The sequence below is a fragment of the Arachis ipaensis genome, chromosome B1 (assembly GCF_059453495.1).
Source record: "Arachis ipaensis isolate K30076 ecotype BB chromosome B1, ASM5945349v1, whole genome shotgun sequence".
Classification (NCBI taxonomy): domain Eukaryota; kingdom Viridiplantae; phylum Streptophyta; class Magnoliopsida; order Fabales; family Fabaceae; genus Arachis; species Arachis ipaensis.
In genome coordinates this window covers 110831146-110850415 of record NC_142436.1, presented here as the reverse complement: position 1 = coordinate 110850415, position 19270 = coordinate 110831146, and the positions used below count along the sequence as shown (strand labels likewise).

Below are 19270 nucleotides of genomic sequence, written 5' to 3'. Positions count from 1 at the left end.
ATCCATTACAGAGAGTGGCATTAAGTTTATTCCTGACCCTAGGTCACACAGGGCCTTCTCAAAGGTCATGGTGCCTATGTTACAGGGAATTAGGAATTTACCCGGATCCTGTTTCTTTTGAGGTAATTTCTGCCTATCCAATGCATTTAGTTCATTGGTGAGCAAGGGAGGTTCATCTTCCCAAGTCTCATTACCAAATAATTTGGCATTCATCTTCATGATTGCACCAAGGTACTTAGCAACTTGCTCTTTAGTAACGTCTTCATTCTCTTCAGAAGAAGAATACTCATCAGAGCTCATGAAGGGCAGCAGGAGGTTCAATGGAATCTCTATGGTCTCTAGATGAGCCTCAGATTCCTTTGGTTCCTCAAAGGGAAACTCCTTATTGGTCACTGAACGTCCCAAGAGGTCTTTCTCACTAGGATTCACGTCCTCCTCCTCCCTTGTAGGTTCGGCCATGATGGTCAAATCAATGGCCTTGCACTCTCTCTTTGGATTTTCTTCTGTATTGCTTGGGAGAGTACTAGGAGGAGTTTCAGTGACTCTTTTACTCAGCTAGCCCACTTGTGCCTCCAAATTTCTAATGGAGGACCTTGTTTCATTCATGAAACTCACAGTGGCCTTAGATAGATCAGAGACTATATTTGCTAAGCTAGAAGGATTCTGCTCAGAATTCTCTGTCTGTTGCTGAGTGGATGATGGAAAAGGTTTGCTATTGCTAAACCTGTTTCTTCCACCATTATAGGTATTCCCATAGGGTTCACCCATGTAATTCACCTCTGCTATTGCAGGGTTCTCAGGATCATAAGCTTCTTCTTCAAAAGATGCGTCTTTAGTACTGTTGAATGATTCCTTCAATCCATTCAGACTCTAAGAGATCATATTGACTTGCTGAGTCAATATTTTATTCTGAGCCAATATGGCATTCAGAGTATCAATTTCAAAAACTCCCTTCCTCATAGGCGTCCCATTACTCACAGGATTCCTATTAGAAGTGTACATAAACTAGTTATTTGTAACCATGTCAATGAGTTCTTGAGCTTCTGCAGGCATTTTCTTTAAGTGAATGGATCCACCTGTAGAATGGTCCAATGACATCTTAGATAAATTAGACAGACCATCATAGAATATATCCAGGATGGTCCATTCTGAAAGCATGTCAGAAGGACACTTTTTGGTCAGTTGCTTGTATCTCTCCCAAGCTTCATAGAGGGATTCACCTTCTTTCTGTCTGAAGGTTTGAACATCCACTCTAAGCTTACTAAGCTTTTGAGGAGGAAAGAACTTGGCTAAGAAAGCCGTGACCAGCTTATCCCAAGAGTTTAGGCTATCCTTAGGTTGAGAGTCCAACTATATTCTAGCTCTGTCTCTTACAGCAAACGGGAAAAGCATAGGCCTGTAGACCTCGGAGTCAACCCCATTGGTCTTAACAGTATCACAGATCTACAAGAACTCAGTTAAAAACTAAAAAGGATCTTCTGATGGAAGTCCATGAAACTTGCAGTTCTGTTGCATCAGAGAAACTAATTGAGGCTTTAGCTCAAAATTGTTTGCTCCAATGGCAGGGATTGAAATGCTTTTTCCATGTATATTGGAATTTGGTGCAGTAAAGTCACCAAGCATCTTCCTTGCATTGTTATTATTTTCGGCCATGTCTCCTTCTTTTTCGAAAATTTCTGTCAGATTTTCTCCAGAGAGTTGTGCTTTAGCTTCCCTTAACTTCCTCTTCAGAGTCCTTTCAGGTTCAAGATCAGCCTCAACAAGAATGTTCTTATCCTTGTTCCTGCTCATATGAAAAAGAAGAAAACAGAAAAGAAAATATGGAATCCTCTATGTCACAGTATAGAGATTCCTTATGTAAGTAAAGAGAAGAATAGAAGAGAAATTCGAACACTAGGAGGAAGAGAGGGTTCAAATTTTTAGATGAAGAGAAGTGTTAGTAAATAAATAAAATAATTAGAAAGAGATGAGGGGGAGAGAATTTCGAAAATTAAATAAATTAAAATAAAAGTATTTTTTTAAATTAAAAAATCAAAGTTAAAATTCGAAAATAAGAAAATAGATAAATTAAAATTAAAAATTAAAATAATTAGTTAATTAAAAAAGAATTTTGAAAAAGAGGAAGGTGATTTTCTAAAATTAGAGAGAGAATTAGTTAGGTAGTTTTGAAAAAGATATGATTGAAATAGTAAACTTTTAAAATCAAACAAAAAGTTAAGTGGTTAATTGAAAAAGATTTGAAAATCAAATTTTGAAAAGATAAGAAGTTAGAAAAGAAGTTAGAAAAGATTTTGAAATTGATTTTGAAAAGATGTGATTGAAACTTATTTTGAAAAAGAATGAAAAAGAAATTCAAAAAGATTTGATTTTGAAAATTAAAGTTGATTACTTGACTAACAAGAAACAAAAAGATATGATTTAAAATTTAAAGATTGAACCTTTCTTACTAGGCAAGTAACGAACTTAAAAATTTTTGAATCAATCACATTAATTGTTAGTAGAGATTTTGAAATTATGAAACAAAATAAGAAAAAGATTTTGAAAATAAATTTGAAAATTTCGAAATTTTGAAAGAAAAAAATGAAACAGATTTGATTTTTGAAAAAGATTTGAAAAAGATAGAATTTTTAAATTGAAAATTTGATCTGACTCATAAGAAACAACTAAATTTTTAAAACTTTTGACTAGATCAAATCAAATTTTTGAAAATTATAAGTGAAAAGGGAAAGATATTTTTTTTATTTTTGAATTTTAATTATGAGAGAGAAAAACATCAAAAAGACTCAATGCATGAAAATTTTGGATCAAAATAAATGATGCATGCAAGAACACTATGAATGTCAAGATGAACACCAAGAACACTTTGAATGTCAAGATGAACATCAAGAACTTATTTTTGAAAATTTTTAAGAAAAGAAAAACATGCAAGACACCAAATTTAGAAATTTTTCATGTATAGACACTATGAATGCAAGAATGCATATGAAAAACAACAAAAGACACAAAACAAGAAGACATGAAGATCAAACAAGAAGACTTGTCAAGAACAACTTGAAGATCATGAAGAACACATGCATGAATTTTCGAAAAATGCAAGAAATAGATAAACATGCAATTGACACCAAACTTACAATTTTGACACAAGACTCAAACAAGAAAAACAAATTTTTTTTTTGGTTTTATGATTTTATTAAAATTTTTGGTATTTTTCGAAAATTATTTGGAAAAGCAAAATAAAGATTTCAAAATTTTTAATAAGAATTCCAGAAATCTTGCAATGTTAGTCTAAAGCTCCAGTCCAGGAATTAGACATGGCTTACTAGCCAGCCAAGCTTTCAGTGAAAGCTCCGGTCCAAAACACTAGACATGGCCAATGGCCAGCCAAGCTTTAGCAGATACAAATCAGACATACAAAAGCTGATACTTCATCCAACTTCATTCTTATGCTGATAAGTGGAAGCCCCAGTCCAAATGAATTAGACATGGCTTTACAGCCAGCCAGGCTTCAACATGCTTCATGAAACTCTAGAATTCATTCTTAAAAATTCTGAAGAACATAGAATAAATTTTTTTTTGAAAATATTTATTTAAATTTTTTTTGAAATATTTTCGAAAATAAAAAAAAACAAAAAGATTAAAATTAAAATAAAATTACCTAATCTGAGCAACAAGATGAACCGTCAGTTGTCCAAACTCGAACAATCCCCGGCAACGACGCCAAATACTTGGTGCACAAAATTGTGATCATCAACAATGGTGCCAAAGACTTGGTGCTCTCAAACGTGAATCACACTTTGTCACAACTTCGCACAACTAACCAGCAAGTGCACTAGGTCATCCAAGTAATAAACCTTACATGAGTAAGGGTCGATCCCACGGAGATTGTCGGCCTGAAGCAAGCTATGGTCACCTTGTAAATCTCAGTCAGGCGGATTCAAATGGTTTTAGAGATTTGATAATTAAAAGATAAAAAAAATGTAAAATAAAGATAGAGATACTTATGTAATTCATTGGTGAGAATTTCAGATAAGCGTATAGAGATGCTTTTGTTCCTCCTGAACCTCTGCTTTCCTGCTGTCTTCAACCAATCCTTCATACTCCTTTCCATGGCAAGCTGTATGTTGGGCATCACCGTTGTCAATGGCTACATCCCGTCCCCTCTGTGAAAATGGTCCAATGCGCTGTCACTGCATGGCTAATCATCTGTCGGTTCTCGATCATACTGGAATAGGATTTACTATCCTTTTGCTTCTGTCACTATGCCCAGCACTCGCGAGTTTGAAGCTCGTCACAGCCATCCCTTCCCAGATCCTACTCGGAATACCACAGACAAGGTTTAGACTTTCCAGATCTTAGGAATAGTCGTCCATGGGTTCTAACTTATACCACAAAGACTCTAATATCTCGGACTCGGTCCCCTATATTAGATATCTAAGAGATACTCATTCTGTCTCGTCTTCATGTAGAACGGAAGTGGTTATCAGGTACGCGTTCATAGGTGAGAATGGTGATGAGCGTCACATAATCATCACATTCATCATGTTCTTGGGTGCGAATGAATATCTTAGAATAGGAATAAGCTTGAATTGAATAGAAAAACGATAGTACTTTGCATTAATACTCAAGGAGCGGCAGAACTCCACACCTTAATCTATGGTGTGTAGAAACTCTACCGTTGAAAATACATAAGAACAAGGTCTAGGCATGGCCAAATGGCCAGCCCCCAAAATGTGATCAAAGGATCAAAAGATAATCCAAAGCTGTAAATACAATAGTAAAAAGTCCTATTTATACTAAACTAGTTACTAGGGTTTACAGAAATGAGTAAATGATGCAGAAATCCACTTCCGGGGCCTACTTGGTGTGTGCTTGGGCTGAGTATTGAGCTTTACATGTGTAGAGGCTTCTCTTGGAGTTGAACGCCAGTTTTTAACCTGTTTCTGGTATTTAACTCCACTTTGCAACCTGTTTCTGGCGTTTAACTCCAGAATAGAGCAGGAAGCTGGCGTTCAACGCCAGTTTGCGTTATCTAAACTCGGGCAAAGTATGAACTATTATATATTGCTGGAAATCCCTGGATGTCTACTTTCTAACGCAATTGAGATCGCGCCAATTGGAGTTCTGTAGCTCCAGAAAATCCACTTTGAGTGCAGGGAGGTCAGAATCCAACAGCATCTGCAGCCCTTCTTCAACCTCTGAATCTGATTTTTGTTCAAGTCCCTCAATTTTAGCCAAAAAATACTTGAAATCACAGAAAAATACACAAACTCATAGTAAAGTCCAGAAATGTGATTTTTATTTAAAAACTAATAAAAATATATTAAAAACTAACTAAATCATACTGAAAACTATGTAAAAACAATGCCAAAAAGTGTATAAATTATCCGCTCATCAGTTATCCTTTACTGAATAAAGGAAAGTCAAGCAACTAACTAACCAACTCTGAATCCCAAGTCCTAATCCTTTCCTAAGGAAGGATTAGAGTCAGAGACCAGAAAATTAGCCAACAACTTCCAATCAAAATTAACACTTGCGTATTCCAACTGAAGGGTTTCCTTTTAATCAACTCCCAAGTCAAGTTGGGAGTCTACTCCATTGACATGAAAATTACTTGCACATAATTAAAAAGGGAATAGAAGGAAGACATGATAAACAATAACTGAAAATTAATTAAAAGTAAAAGTAATCCTTTGCATTAATAAATTCCAAAATGCAACATACGTATCTGAACAAGGTTAATAAGTAATCAAAAGAGTAAGGGAATAAGAAAGCAAACTAGAATAATGGAAACTTCAACGGAGGTAATGACTCTTCTCAATATCCAAAGCAAAAGCATAAAACTCTAAAACTATGAATGTAAAGGAAACCTAGAGGAAGTAGTAATTTTTCTCTAAGATTCAAAACTAAAACTAAAATTATGCGTAATGTGAATGTCTGTTGAGTATCTACTTATCCCCTGGCTCTAGTCTGTGTTTCTGGGCCGAAAATTGGGTCCAAGCTCAGCCTAAATTCGCCCCCAGCGTATGCGTCGATTGGCGATATTCCTTGTCACGCATACGCGTCAGTCACGCGTACGCGTCGCTGATCATCTTTGCGTATCACGTGTACGTGTCAGGTATGCGCACGTGTCACCGTGCGAACTCCAATTCACGCGCACGCGTGAGCCGTGTGTGCGCATCTCTCCTCACTGGTTATCTCCTTCCATTTATGCAAGCTTCCTCTTCATCCTCTAAATCATTCCTGCCCTATAAAGTCTGAAAATACTTAACACACAGATCACGGCATCGAATGGTATAAAGGGGAATTAAAATATACAATTTAAAGGCTTAGGAAGCAGGTTTTCAACCATAGAACAAAATTGGGAAGGAATTGTAAAATCATGCAATTCATATGAATAAGTGTGCAAAGACTTGATAAAAACCACTCAAATTAGCACAAGATAAACCATAAAATAGTGGTTTATCAGTAACACTAGCAAATTTTATATAACTTTGAAGCCCCGGATGTTAGCATTCCAACGCAAGTGGAACCGCCACATTCGGACCTCTATAGCTCAAGTTATGGTCAATTTAGTACGAAGAGGTCAGGGTTGACAGCTTAGCAATTTCTTCAATTTCTTGTATTCCTTCCACTTTTGCATGCTTCCTTTCCATCCTCTAAGCCATTCCTGCCCCATAAACCCTGAAATCACTTAACACACATATTAAGGCATCGAATGGTAATAAGAGAGGATTAAACATAGCAAATTAAGGCCAAAGAAGCATGTTTTCAATCATAGCATAAAATTAGGAAGGAAAATGTAAAACATGCGAATTCTATGAATAATTGTGAGAATAGTGGATAAAATCCACTCAATTAAGTACAAAATATACTACGAAATAGTGGTGCATCAACCGCCCAATAGGCCTTATGTTCAATTTCCACTGGGAGGTGGCATGCCTTCCCATAGACAATCCGAAAGGGACTCATTCCTAACGAAGTCTTATAGGCTGTCCTATATGCCCACAATGCCTCTGCCAACTGAGAGCTCCAGTCTTTCCTTTGTGGACTCACCCCCTTTTCAAAAATTTGCTTTATCTCTCGGTTGGACACCTCCGCTTGCCCATTTATTTGGGGGTGATAAGCGGTTGCAACCTTGTGTAATACCCCATATCGCTTGAGTAGTGCTTCTACCTTCCTGTTGCAAAAGTGAGAACCTTGGTCGCCCACGATTGCTCGTGGCGACCCATAGCGGCATACAATATTGTTTCTAATGAAAGAAACCATAGTATTAGCGTCATCAAGGTGGGTAGGTATCGCTTCTACCCACTTTAATACGTAATCAACCACTAACAGAATGTACATATATCCATTTGAGTTAGGAAATGGCCCCATAAAGTCTATGCCCCACACATCAAAGATTTCGCAAAACAACATTGGTTGTTGAGACATTTCATATTTTTTGGATGCATTTCCGGACTTTTGACATTGGTGACATGACACACAAAATTGGTTAGCATCCTTGAACAATGTTGGCCACTAGAATCCACAATCCAAAACCTTTTTAGCTGTTCGTTGTGGACCAAAATGGCCGCCACACTTGGATGAATGACAGAACTCAAGGATAGGTTAGAATTCGGATTCCGAGACACATCTTCGAATTACTTGGTCTACTCCCCTTTTCCACAAGTGAGGATCATCCCAAATGTAATATTTGGAATCACTCCTCAACTTATCCCTTTGATGTTTTGAAAAGTTAGGAGGGAAAATATTAGCAACCAAGTAGTTCGCCATAGGTGCAAACCAAGGAAAACTATCTAAAACAGTATGCAAACCATCTAAAGGGAATGAGTCGTCAATCAGAAATGGGTCATATTTAAGATTTTCAAGGCGGCTTAAATGGTCTGCGACTAAATTTTGTGACCCACTTTGATCCCTAATCTCAATGTCAAATTCTTGCAAGAGCAAGACCCAACGTATGAGCCTAGGTTTTGACTCATTCTTTGTCAACAAATACATTAAAGCTGCATGATCCATGTATACCACTATTTTGGAGCCTAACAAGTAAGATCGAAATCTATCCAATGCATAAACAATGGCTAAGAGCTCTTTTTCCGTAGTGGTATAGTTGGATTGTGCCGCATCCAAATGTCTTTGAGGAATAAGCCATGATGTAAGGGAGCTTACCATCGCGCTGTGCAAGCGTGGCACCTACGGCATGATTTGACGCATCGCATATGACCTCGAACGACTGTGTCCAGTTAGGACCCCTCACAATTTGTGTCGTGGTAAGAGCTCTCCTCAGCTCCTCAAATGCCTCCACACAATCACTATCTAACTCAAAGTCCACGTCCTTTTAGAGTAGGCGCGATCATGGCAATGCAATCATGCTGAAATTCTTGATAAAGTGCCTATAGAATCCTGCATGCCCTAAAAAGGAATGGACCTCCATCACAAAAGAGGGGTGAGGTAAACTGGTAATGACATCAACCTTGGTCGGGTCCATAGAAATGCCTTTATAAAAAACTATGTGTCCTAACACTATACCTTGTCTCACCATGAATTGACATTTTTCGAAATTGAGGACAAGGTTAGTGTCAACACACTTCTTTAATACTTTGGCCAAGTTCTCTAAACAACTATCAAAAGAAATCCCATATACACTGAAATCATCCATAAAGACTTCCAGACAACTCTCCATAAGATCAGAAAAGACACTAGTCATACACCGCTGAAAAGTGGCGGGTGCATTGCACAACCCAAATGGCATCCTTTTGTAAGCAAAGGTGCCAAAGGGACAAGTAAAGGTGTTCTTTTCCTGATCCTCTGGAGCAATATGTATCTGGAAGTATCCAGTAAAACCATCAAGAAAGCAATAATGAGATTTACCTGCAAGTCGGTACAACATCTGGTCAATGAATGGCAATGGGTAATGGTCATTCCTTGTTGTGGCGTTTAGCCTCATATAATCAATGCATACCCGCCAAGCATTTCTCACTCTTGTAGTGACCTCTTCACCATCATCCTTTTTGATACTAGTGATTCCTGATTTCTTTGGAACGACTTGGACTGGGCTCACCTACTCATTGTCGGAAATCGGATAGATAATATTCGCATCAAGTAGCCTTGTGACTTCCTTTTTCACCACATCAAGAATGGTAGGGTTGAGCCTTCTTTGAGGTTGTCTAACCGGCCGAGCTTCCTCTTGGAGAAAAATACGATGCATACACATACGGGAGTCAATCCCCACAATGTCGGCCAAGCTCCAACTGATTACCTTCTAGTGCTTCCTTAAGACCTCTAGGAGCTTCTCTTCTTCTTGGCTAGAAAGCTCACTAGCAATAATGACCGAAAACTTTTGGTTGCCCTCAAGAAATGCATACTTCAAATGAGAAGGTAGAGGCTTCAATTCACTTTTTGCTTTAAGTTGAGGTTCTTTTTCACTAAGATCATAAAGCTCATCCTTATCAACTTTCTCTTGTTCATCCTCATTTTTGTCCTCTCCTTCAACAACAAGGTGGCACAACTTGTCATGTTCTTCTCTTTGTATATCCGCTACTACCTCATTAATCACATCACATCGGAGAATGGAGTGTTCTTCAGGTGGGTGTTTCATGGCCTCCTCTAAGTTAAACTTGATAGTGTTGTCATTTACCTCAAAAGAGTATGTGCCGGTAAAGGCATCCAATTTGAATTTAGAGGTCTTCAAGAACGGTCTACCAAGAAAGACGGAGGAAGAACTTCTATTATCCATCCGAGGCATCTCAAAGATATAGAAATTAACCAGAAACACCAAATCCTTGATTGCCACAAGTACATCTTCCGCTATCCCTACTACGGTGATCACACTCTTATCGGCTAAGGCAAATTTGGCAGCCGACCTTTTCAATGGGGCTAACTTCAACCTCGCAAATATAGAGAGTGGCATAATAGTCACACAAGCACCAGATCACACATGCAATCATGAAATGCAACTCCACCAATCCGACGAGATATTAAGCATGGTCCGGGGTCACTACACTTTTCCAGAATAGGCTTCATCAATGATGAAATGGAACTACTCAATGACAATATTTCCAACTCACCAATCCTATCTTTGTATGTGCACAAGTCCTTTAAAAACTTAGCATACTTCGGAATTTGTTGAATAGCATCGAGAAGTGGGATGGTTACCTCAACCTTCTTGAATACTTGAAGCATGTTTAGATCAAACTCGGAGTTTTCTTGGCCTTATTTACCATGGAAAGGAATGGGATAGGAATGGATTCATTCATTATAGCCTTCCTTTTAGGCTCCTTAAGGCTCGCTTCTTCTTCTTCTTGCCTTGTGTCTACCTCCTCTTCTTCATGTGGAACTTTAACAACCACTTTGTCATGAATGTTTTCCATGACCCTAGGAGGTATTTTTTCTAATGTAGTCCCCAACCGTAGAGTGATGGCGTTGAGACCACCCTTGGGGTTTGGAAGGGGTTAGGATAGAAGGTTAGAAGAACTTGAGGGTTGGTTGGTGTTGTTGGAGGAGGGTAACGACATCCTTGAAAGTAACTCGTGCATGTTGGACAATTGAGCACTCATGTCACCAAATTGTACACTGAGGTTCCTCGTGTCTTCTGCTTGTTTCTCCACTACGGCCTTAATCCTCTCTTGCTCTTGGTGGAGTGCACGGTTAGAATCATAACCATGGTTGGTGGAGGAGGAAGAAGATGGGTTGGATTGTTGTCTTTGATGCGGTGCTTGGTATCTAAAGGAGTTGTTTTGGTTTTGGTGAGGTGCTTGGTATGGTTGGTTGTGGTGATTTTGGTTGGCTTGATGGTTTTTGTTGTGATATTGGGATGAGGTTTGGTGATTGTAGTGGTAATAAGGAGAGGAGTTTTTCCACCTTTGATTTTGATTGTTCCCTTGTGCATTGTCCCTCCATCCTTGGTTTAAACTATTACTATGAGAGTAATTATTTTGGCCTTGAGATTGACAGGGTAGATGGTTGTTATAGTTCACATTGGCTACTGCAAGGGTATAATCCTCTTGAACTTGGTGGCATTGGTCGGTGTAATCTGCGGTGCTAGAGCACAAACCACATACTCTAGGAGGCCCTTCGAGTTGGAGTGTTTGGGGTGGGGCTTGGACGGCTTGGATTGAGTTGAATGCCTTTTGTTCCTTGCGCATCTCCGTGAGGAGAGTAGTCATATCCCCAAGTACTTTGGTCAAACTTGATTCAAAAGAGGTTGCTTCCACCACACCCTTGAGGGGATTACTCCTTACCCTTACGTGTTGTGTAGCCTCGGCGACATCATTTATCAAGCTCCAAGCTTCCACCGCCGTCTTGTTTTTGGAAAGGGAATCACCACTAGAAGCGGTGAGTAATCTATTGTCCGCCGCACAAAGACCTCCAGTGAAATAACTAATGAGCAAGTAAGTATCCAATCCATGGTGTGGGCAAGACTACAAGAGCCTCTTGAATCAAATCCAATACTCATATAGGGTCTCTTGGTCCTTTTGCATTATACCAGAGATTTCTTTCCGGATATAATCAGTTTTCTCCGGCGGAAATAACTTGTCAAAAAACTCTCTTCTCAACAAATCCCATTCGGTCACTACCTCATCCGGTTGGGAATAGAACCACTCTTTTGCTTGCCCCTCAAGAGAGAAGGGGAAGGTGGTACATGAAATCGTGATCTCACACTTTTCTCACAACTCCGTGCAACTAACCAGCAAGTGCACTGGGTCGTCCAAGTAATAAACCTTACGTGAGTAAGGGTCGATCCCACGGAGATTGTCGGCTTGAAGCAAGCTATGGTCATCCTTGTAAATCTCAGTCAGGCGGATTCAAATGGTTATGAGGTTTTGATAATTAAAAGATAAATAAAACATAAAATAAAATAAAGTTACTTATGTAATTCATTGGTGGGAATTTCAGATAAGCGTTTGGAGATGCTTTGTTGCTTCTGAACTTCTGCTTTCCTGCTGCCTTCTTCCAATCATGCGTGCTCCCTTCCATGGCAAGCTGTATGATCATCTCGGATGAAAAATACCAGGTACGATCTCTGTACGGCTAATCAACTGTCGGATTTCTCGTCTCGGATGAAAAATACCATGTACAGCTACCGCACGGCTAATTATCTGTCGGTTCCTGCTAGCGTCGGAATAGGATCCATTGATCCTTTTGCACACTGTCACTTGTGCCCAACATTCGCATGTTTGAAGCTCGTCACAGTCATTCCTTCCCGGATCCTACTCGGAATACCACAAATAAGGTTTAGACTTTCTAGATCTTAGGAATGCTGTCAACTGTTCTAGCCTATACCACGAAGATACTAATCTCACAGACTCAGTCCGTGTATTAGATACCCAAGGGAATATACTTCGGCTGTCGTCCAATGACTACGTTGAACATCATGTCGACCGCTTTGTGGTTGTCAGGCACGTGGATCTTGGCTAAGTGAGTAACGAAGATTGGATGATTGTCACGGGTCACCCATTCATTCTGACTTAACTAAATTAAGTACGAGAGTATATCTTGGAGAAGAAGTAGGCATGAATTGAATAGAAAACAGTAGTAATTGCATTAATTCATGAAGAACAGAAAAGCTCCACACCTTAATCTATGGGTGTAGAAACTCCACCGTAGAAAATACATAAGTGAAAAAGGTCTAGGCATGGCCGAATGGCCAGCCTCCATTCCAAAGTCTAAGGACTAAACGTCCAGAGATATGAATACAATAGTAAAAAGTGCTATTTATACTAAACTAGTAACTTAGGTTTACATAAAATGAGTAACTAAGTGCAGATAGTGCAGAAATCCACTTCCAGGGCCCACTTGGTGTGTGCTTGGGCTGAGCCTTGAAGCTTTCACATGCATAGGCTATTCCTGGAGTTAAACGCCAGCTTTGGTGCCAGTTTGGGTGTTTAACTCCAATTCTGGTGCCAGTTTGGTCGTTTTACGCCAAGATAGTTTAGGCTGGTTTCGGACGCCAGTTTAGGCCATCAAATCTCGGGCAAAGTATGGACTATTATATATTTCTGGAAAGCCCAGGATGTCTACCTTCCAACGCAATTGAGAGCACGCCAATTGAGCTTCTGTAGCTCCAGAAAATCCACTTCGAGTGCAGGAGTATCAGAATCCAACAGCATCTGCAGTCCTTTTTCAACCTCTGAATCAGATTTTTCCTCAGGTCCCTCAATTTCAGCCAGAAAATACTTGAAATCACAGAAAAACACACAAACTCATAGCAAATTCCAGAAATGTTATTTTTGAATAAAAACTAATAAAAATATAATAAAAAGTAAATAAATCATACTAAAAACTATGTAAAAACAATGCCAAAAAGGGTATAAATTATCCGCTCATCACAACACCAAACTTAAATTGTTGCTTGTCCCCAAGCAACTAAAAACAAAATAGGATAAAAAGAAGAGAATATAGAATAAATTCCAAACTTATCAATGAACTTAGTTCCAATTAGATGAGCGGGGCTAGTAGCCTTTTTGCTTCTGAACAGTTTTGGCATCTCACTTTATCCTTTGAAGTTCATAATGATTGGCATCCATAGGAACTTAGAATTCAGATAGTGTTATTGATTCTCTTAGTTCAGTATGTTGATTCTTGAACACAGCTACTTTATGAGTCTTAGCCGTGACCCTAAGCATTTTGTTTTCCAATATTACCATCGGATACATAAATGCCACAGACACAGAACTGGGTGAACCTTTTCAGATTGTGACTCAGCTTTGCTAGAGTCCCCAGTTAGAGGTGCCCAGAGCTCTTAAGCTTACTCTTTTTGCTTTGGACCACGACTTTAACCGCTCAGTCTCAAGCTTTTTACTTGACACCTTCATGCCATAAGCACATGGTTAGGGACAACTTGATTTAGTCGCTTAGGCCGGGATTTTATTCCTTTAGCCCCTCCTATCCATTAATGCTCAAAGCCTTGGATCCTTTTCACCCTTGCCTTTTGGTTTAAAGGGTTATTGGCTTTTTCTGCTTGCTTTTTCTTTTTCTTCTTTTTTTTTTGCCACATTTTTTTTCGCAAGCTTTGTCTATTCACTGCTTTTTCTTGCTTCAAGAGTCAATTTTACGATTTTTCAGATTATCAATAACATTTCTCCTTTTTCCATTATTCTTTCAAGAGCCAACACTTTTAACATTCATAAACAACAAATTCAAAAATATGCACTGTTCAAGCATTCATTCAGAAAATAAAAAGTATTGTCACCACATCAAAATAATTAAACTAATTTCAAGATAGAATTCGAAACCATGTACTTCTTGTTCTTTTGCAACTAAAAAAATTTTCATTTAAGAAAGGTGAAGGATTCATAGGACATTTATAGCTTTAAGACATAGACACTAGATACTAATGATCATGTAATAAAGACACAAACATAGACAAAACATAAAGCATATTTTTCGAAAAATAGAAAAATAAGAACAAGGAAAATAAAGAATGGGTCCACCTTAGTGATGGCGGCTAGTTCTTCCTCTTAAAGATCTTATGGAGTGCTTGAGCTCCTCTATGTCTCTTCTTTGCCTTTGTTGCTCTTATCTCATGGCTCTTTGGTCCTCTCAAATTTCATTGAGGATAATGGAGTGCTCTTGGTGCTCCATCCTTAGTTGCCCTATGTTAGAACTTAGTTCTCCTAAGGAGGTGTTAATTTGCTCCCAATAATTGTGTGGAGGAAAGTACATCCCTTGAGGCATCTCAGGGATTTCTTGATGAGGAACTTCCTCATGCTCTTGTTAAGGTCCATGAGTGGGCTCTCTTGTTTGCTCTATCTTCTTCTTAGTGATGGGCTTGTCCCCTTCAATGAGGATGTCTTCCTCTATGACAATTCCAGCTGAATTGCATAGGGTGCAAATGAGATGAAGGAAGGCTGACCTTGCCAAAGTGGAGGGCTTGTCCGCTACCCTGTAGAGTTCTGGGGATATGATCTCATGAACTTCTACTTCCTCTCCATTAATGATGCTATGGATCATGATAGCCCGGTCTATTGTAACTTCAGACCGGTTGCTAGTAGGAATGATAGAGCGTTGGATGAACTCCAACCATCCCCTAGCCACGGGCTTGAGGTCAAGCCTTCTTAGTTGAACTGGCTTGCCTCTTGAGTCTCTCTTCCATTAAGCTCCTTCCACACAAATGTCCCTAAGGACTTGTTCCAACCTTTGATCAAAGTCGACCCTTCTAGTGAAAGGGTGAGGATCTCCTTGCATCATTGGCAAGTTGAATGCCAACCTCACATTTTTTGGACTGAAATCCAAGTAATTCCCCCAAACCATTGTGAGCCAATTCTTTGGGTTCGGATTCATACTTTGATCATGGTTCTTAGTGATCCATGAATTGGCATAGAACTCTTGAACCATTAAGATTCTGACTTGTTGAATGGGGTTGGTGAGAGTTTTCCAACCTCTTTTTTGAATCTCATGTCGGATCTCCGGATATTCACTCTTTTTGAGCTTGAAGGGGACCTCGGGGATCACCTTTTTCTTGGCCACAACTTCATAGAAGTGGTCTTGATGGACCTTTGAGATGAATCTCTCCATCTCCCGTGACTCGGAGGTGGAAGCAATTGTCTTCCCTTTCCTCTTTCTAGAGGTTTCTCCAGCCTTAGGTGCCATTAATGGTTATGGAAAAACAAAAAGCTTTAGCTTTTCCCACACCAAACTTAAAAGGTTTGCTCGTCCTCAAGCAAAAGAAGAAAGAAGGGAATAGAAGAGGAAGAGATGGAGGAGATAGAGATGTGTGAATGGTTCGGCCAAGGGAGGTCTTAGGTGGGTTGTATGATGGTTTTGGTGGAGGTTATTTTAGGGAAGAGTGTTATGGAAAGGTGTGAAGAGGAGAGAAGAAGAGGTGGGGTAGGTGGGGATCCTGTGGGGTCCACAGATCCTGAGGTGTCAAGGAATTTTACTCCCTGCATTATTCTGGCATTTAAACACCCATTGTGTGCCAATCCTGGCATTTAATGCCAGCTCTGCTACCTTTCCTGGCGTTAAACGCCAGTCTGCTGCCCCTTTCTGGCGTTTAACACCAGCCAGACACCCTTTTCTGGCGTTAAACGCCAGTCTGTCTGCCATTTCTGGTGTTTAACGCCAGCCAGACGCCAGACACCCCTTTCTGGCGTTAAACGCCCAGAGTGCTGCCCATTCTGGCGTTTATCGCCCAGAATGCTGCCAGGCTGGGCATTAAACGCCCATTCTACTATCCTTACTGGCGTTTAAACGCCAGTAAGTCTGTCTTCCAGGGTGTGCTATTTTTCATGTTGTTTTTCATTTTGCTTTAATTTTGCAGTTGTTTTTATGACTTCACATGATCATCAACCTAAAGAAAACATAAAATAATAATGGAAAATAAATAAATATAATTAAATAACATTGGGTTGCCTCCCAACAAGCGCTTCTTTAATGTCAATAGCTTGACAGTGAGCTCTTAGAGAGCTTCACAGAGATTCAGAGCTTGATGTTGGCCTCCCAACACCAAACTTAGAAGTTGAGTGTGGGAGCTCTGTTTGACTCTGTATTGAGAGAAGCTCTTCATGCTTCCTCTCCATGGTTACAGAAGAAGATCCTTAAGCCTTAAACACAAGGTAGTCCTCATTCAATTGAAGGACTAACTCTCCTCTGTCCACATCAATCACGGCTTTTGCTGTGGCTAGGAAGGGTCTTCCAAGGATGATGGATTCATCTTCTTCCTTCCCAGTGTCTAAGATTATGAAATGAGCAGGGATGTAAAAGCTTTCAACCTTCACTAATACATCCTTTACAAGTCCATAAGCCTGTTTCCTTGAATTGTCTGTCATCTCTAGTGAGATTCTTGCAGCTTGCACCTCAAAGATCCCTAGTTTCTCCATTACAGAGAGTGGCATGAGGTTTATACTTGAACCAAGGTCACACAGAGCCTTCTTAAAGGTCATGGTGCCTATGATGCAAGGTATTAAGAACTTTCTGAGATTCGGTTTCTTTTGAGGTAATTTCGGTTGAACCAAAGCATTCAGTTCATTAATGAGCAATGGAGGTTCATCCTCCCAAGTCTCATTACCAAATAACTTGGCATTCAGCTTCATGATTGCTCCTAGATACTGAGTAACTTGCTCTTCAGCAATATCTTCATCCTCTTCAGAGGAAGAATACTCATCAAAGCTCATGAATGGCAACAGTAAGTTCAGTGAAATCTCTATGGTCTCTATATGAGCATCAGATTCCTTTGGTTCCTCAATGGAGAACTCCTTATTGGCCAGTGGACGTCCATTAAGGTCTTCCTCACTGGAAATCACTGCCTTTTCTTCCTCTCCAGGTTCGGCCATTTTGGTTATAGTTATGGCCTTGCACTCTCTCTTTGGATTCTCTTCTGTATTGCTTAGGAGAGTACTAGGAGGGATTTCAGTAATTCTTTTGCTCATTTGACCCACTTGTGCCTCCAAATTTCTTATGGAGGACCTTGTTTCAGTCATGAAACTAAGAGTGGTGTTAGATAGATCAGAGACTATGGTTGCTAAGTCAGAGTGGCTCTACTTAGAACTCTCTGTCTGATGCTCAGAAGATGATGAAAAAGGCTTGCTATTGCCAAACCTATTTCTCCCACCATTATTATTGAAGCCTTAATTAGGCTTCTGTTGATCCTTCCATGAGAAATTAGGGTAATTTCTCCATGAAGGATTATAGGTGTTTCCATAGGATTCTCCCATGTAATTCGCCTCTTCCATTGTAGGATTCTCAGGGTCATAAGCTTCTTCTTCAGAGGAAGCTTCCTTAGTACTGACGGATGCAGCTTGCATTCCAGTCAGACTCTGAGAAATCATATTGACTTGCTGAGTCAATATTTTATTCTGAGCCAATATTGTATTCAGAGTATCAATCTCAAGAACTCCTTTCTTCTGAGTTGTCCCATTATTCACAGGATTTCTTTCAGAAGTGTACATGAACTGGTTATTTGCCACCATTTCAATGATTTCATGGGCTTCTGTAGGTGTCTTCTTCAGATGAAGAGATCCACCAGTAGAGTAATCCAACGACATCTTGGACAATTCAGACAGACCATCATAGAATATACATAAGATGCTCCATTCTGAAAGCATGTCAGAAGGACACATTCTGATCAATTGCTTGTATCTTTCCCAAGCTTCATAGAGGGATTCACCTTCCTTCTGTCTGAAGGTTTGGACTTTCACTCTAAGCTTGCTCAGCTTTTGAGGTGGAAAAAATTTGGCCAAGAAAGCATTGACCAACTTTTCTCAAGAGTTCAGGCTTTCTTTAGGTTGTGAGTCCAACCATATCCTAGCTCTGTCTCTTACAGCAAAGGGGAAAAGCATAGGTCTGTAAACCTCAAGATTAACTCCATTGGTCTTAACAGTGTCACAGATTTGCAAGAATTCAGCTAAGAACTGATGAGGTTCTTCCAATGGAAGTCCATGAAACTTGCAATTCTGCAGCATTAGAAAAACTAATTGACGCTTAAGCTCAAAGTTGTTTGCTCCAATTGCAAGAATTGAGAAGATTCTTCCATAGAAGTCAGAAGTGGGTGTAGTAAAGTCACCAAGCATCTTCCTTGCATCTCCACCATTGTTGTTATTTTCGGCTGCCATGTCTTCTTCTTTTTCAAAAATTTCTGTTAGGTCCTCTCCAGAGTTTTGTGCTTTAGCTTCTCTTAGCTTCCTCTTCAAAGTCCTTTCAGGTTCAGGATCAGCTTCAACAAGAATGTTCTTATCCTTGTTCCTGCTCATGAAAAAGAAGAGAACAGAAAAGAATAGGAATCCTCTATGTCACAGTATAGAGATTCTTTTATATGAGTAGAAGAATAGAAGAATAGAATGAAGAAGGGAGAAGAAAGAGAATTCGAACACAGAGAGAGGGAGAGGGTTCAAATTTTTAAGAAGAAGAGAAGTGTTAGTAAATAAATAAAATAAATAGAAAGAGATGAGAGAGAGAGAGTTATTCGAATTTTAATTTAAAAGAAAAGAAAAATATTTTTGTTTTTATTTTAGTTATTAGTTAGAATTCGAATTTAAGAAGGAAAATAAAATAAAATTAGAATTTAAAACAATTAGTTAATTAAAAAGAATTTTGAAAAAATGGTTAGTGATTTTTGAAAATTAGAGAGAGAGAGAGAGAGAGAGAAAAGTAGTTAGGTGGTTTTGAAAAAGATAAGAAATAGAAAACTTTTTTAAAATCAAACAAAAATCAAGTAGTTAATTGAAAAAAATTTGAAAATCAATTTTGAAAATATATGATTGAAAATCATTTTGAAAAAGATTTGAAAAGGAAATTAAAAAGATTTGATTTTTGAAATTAAAGTTGATTACTTGAC

General features: G+C 39.0%; 2 non-coding genes across 2 annotated transcripts; both read left to right on the top strand.

Annotated features, from left to right (window-relative positions):
* The first annotated feature begins 1152 nt into the window (after positions 1-1152).
* On the top strand, positions 1153-1260 carry LOC148577908 (small nucleolar RNA R71). Its single transcript, XR_015903138.1, has one exon. It is a non-coding gene; the product is annotated as a small nucleolar RNA R71 (small nucleolar RNA).
* A 16775-nt stretch (positions 1261-18035) lies between these two features.
* LOC148577907 (small nucleolar RNA R71) lies at positions 18036-18143 on the top strand. The gene has a single exon (XR_015903950.1). It is a non-coding gene; the product is annotated as a small nucleolar RNA R71 (small nucleolar RNA).
* The last annotated feature ends 1127 nt before the right edge of the window (positions 18144-19270 follow it).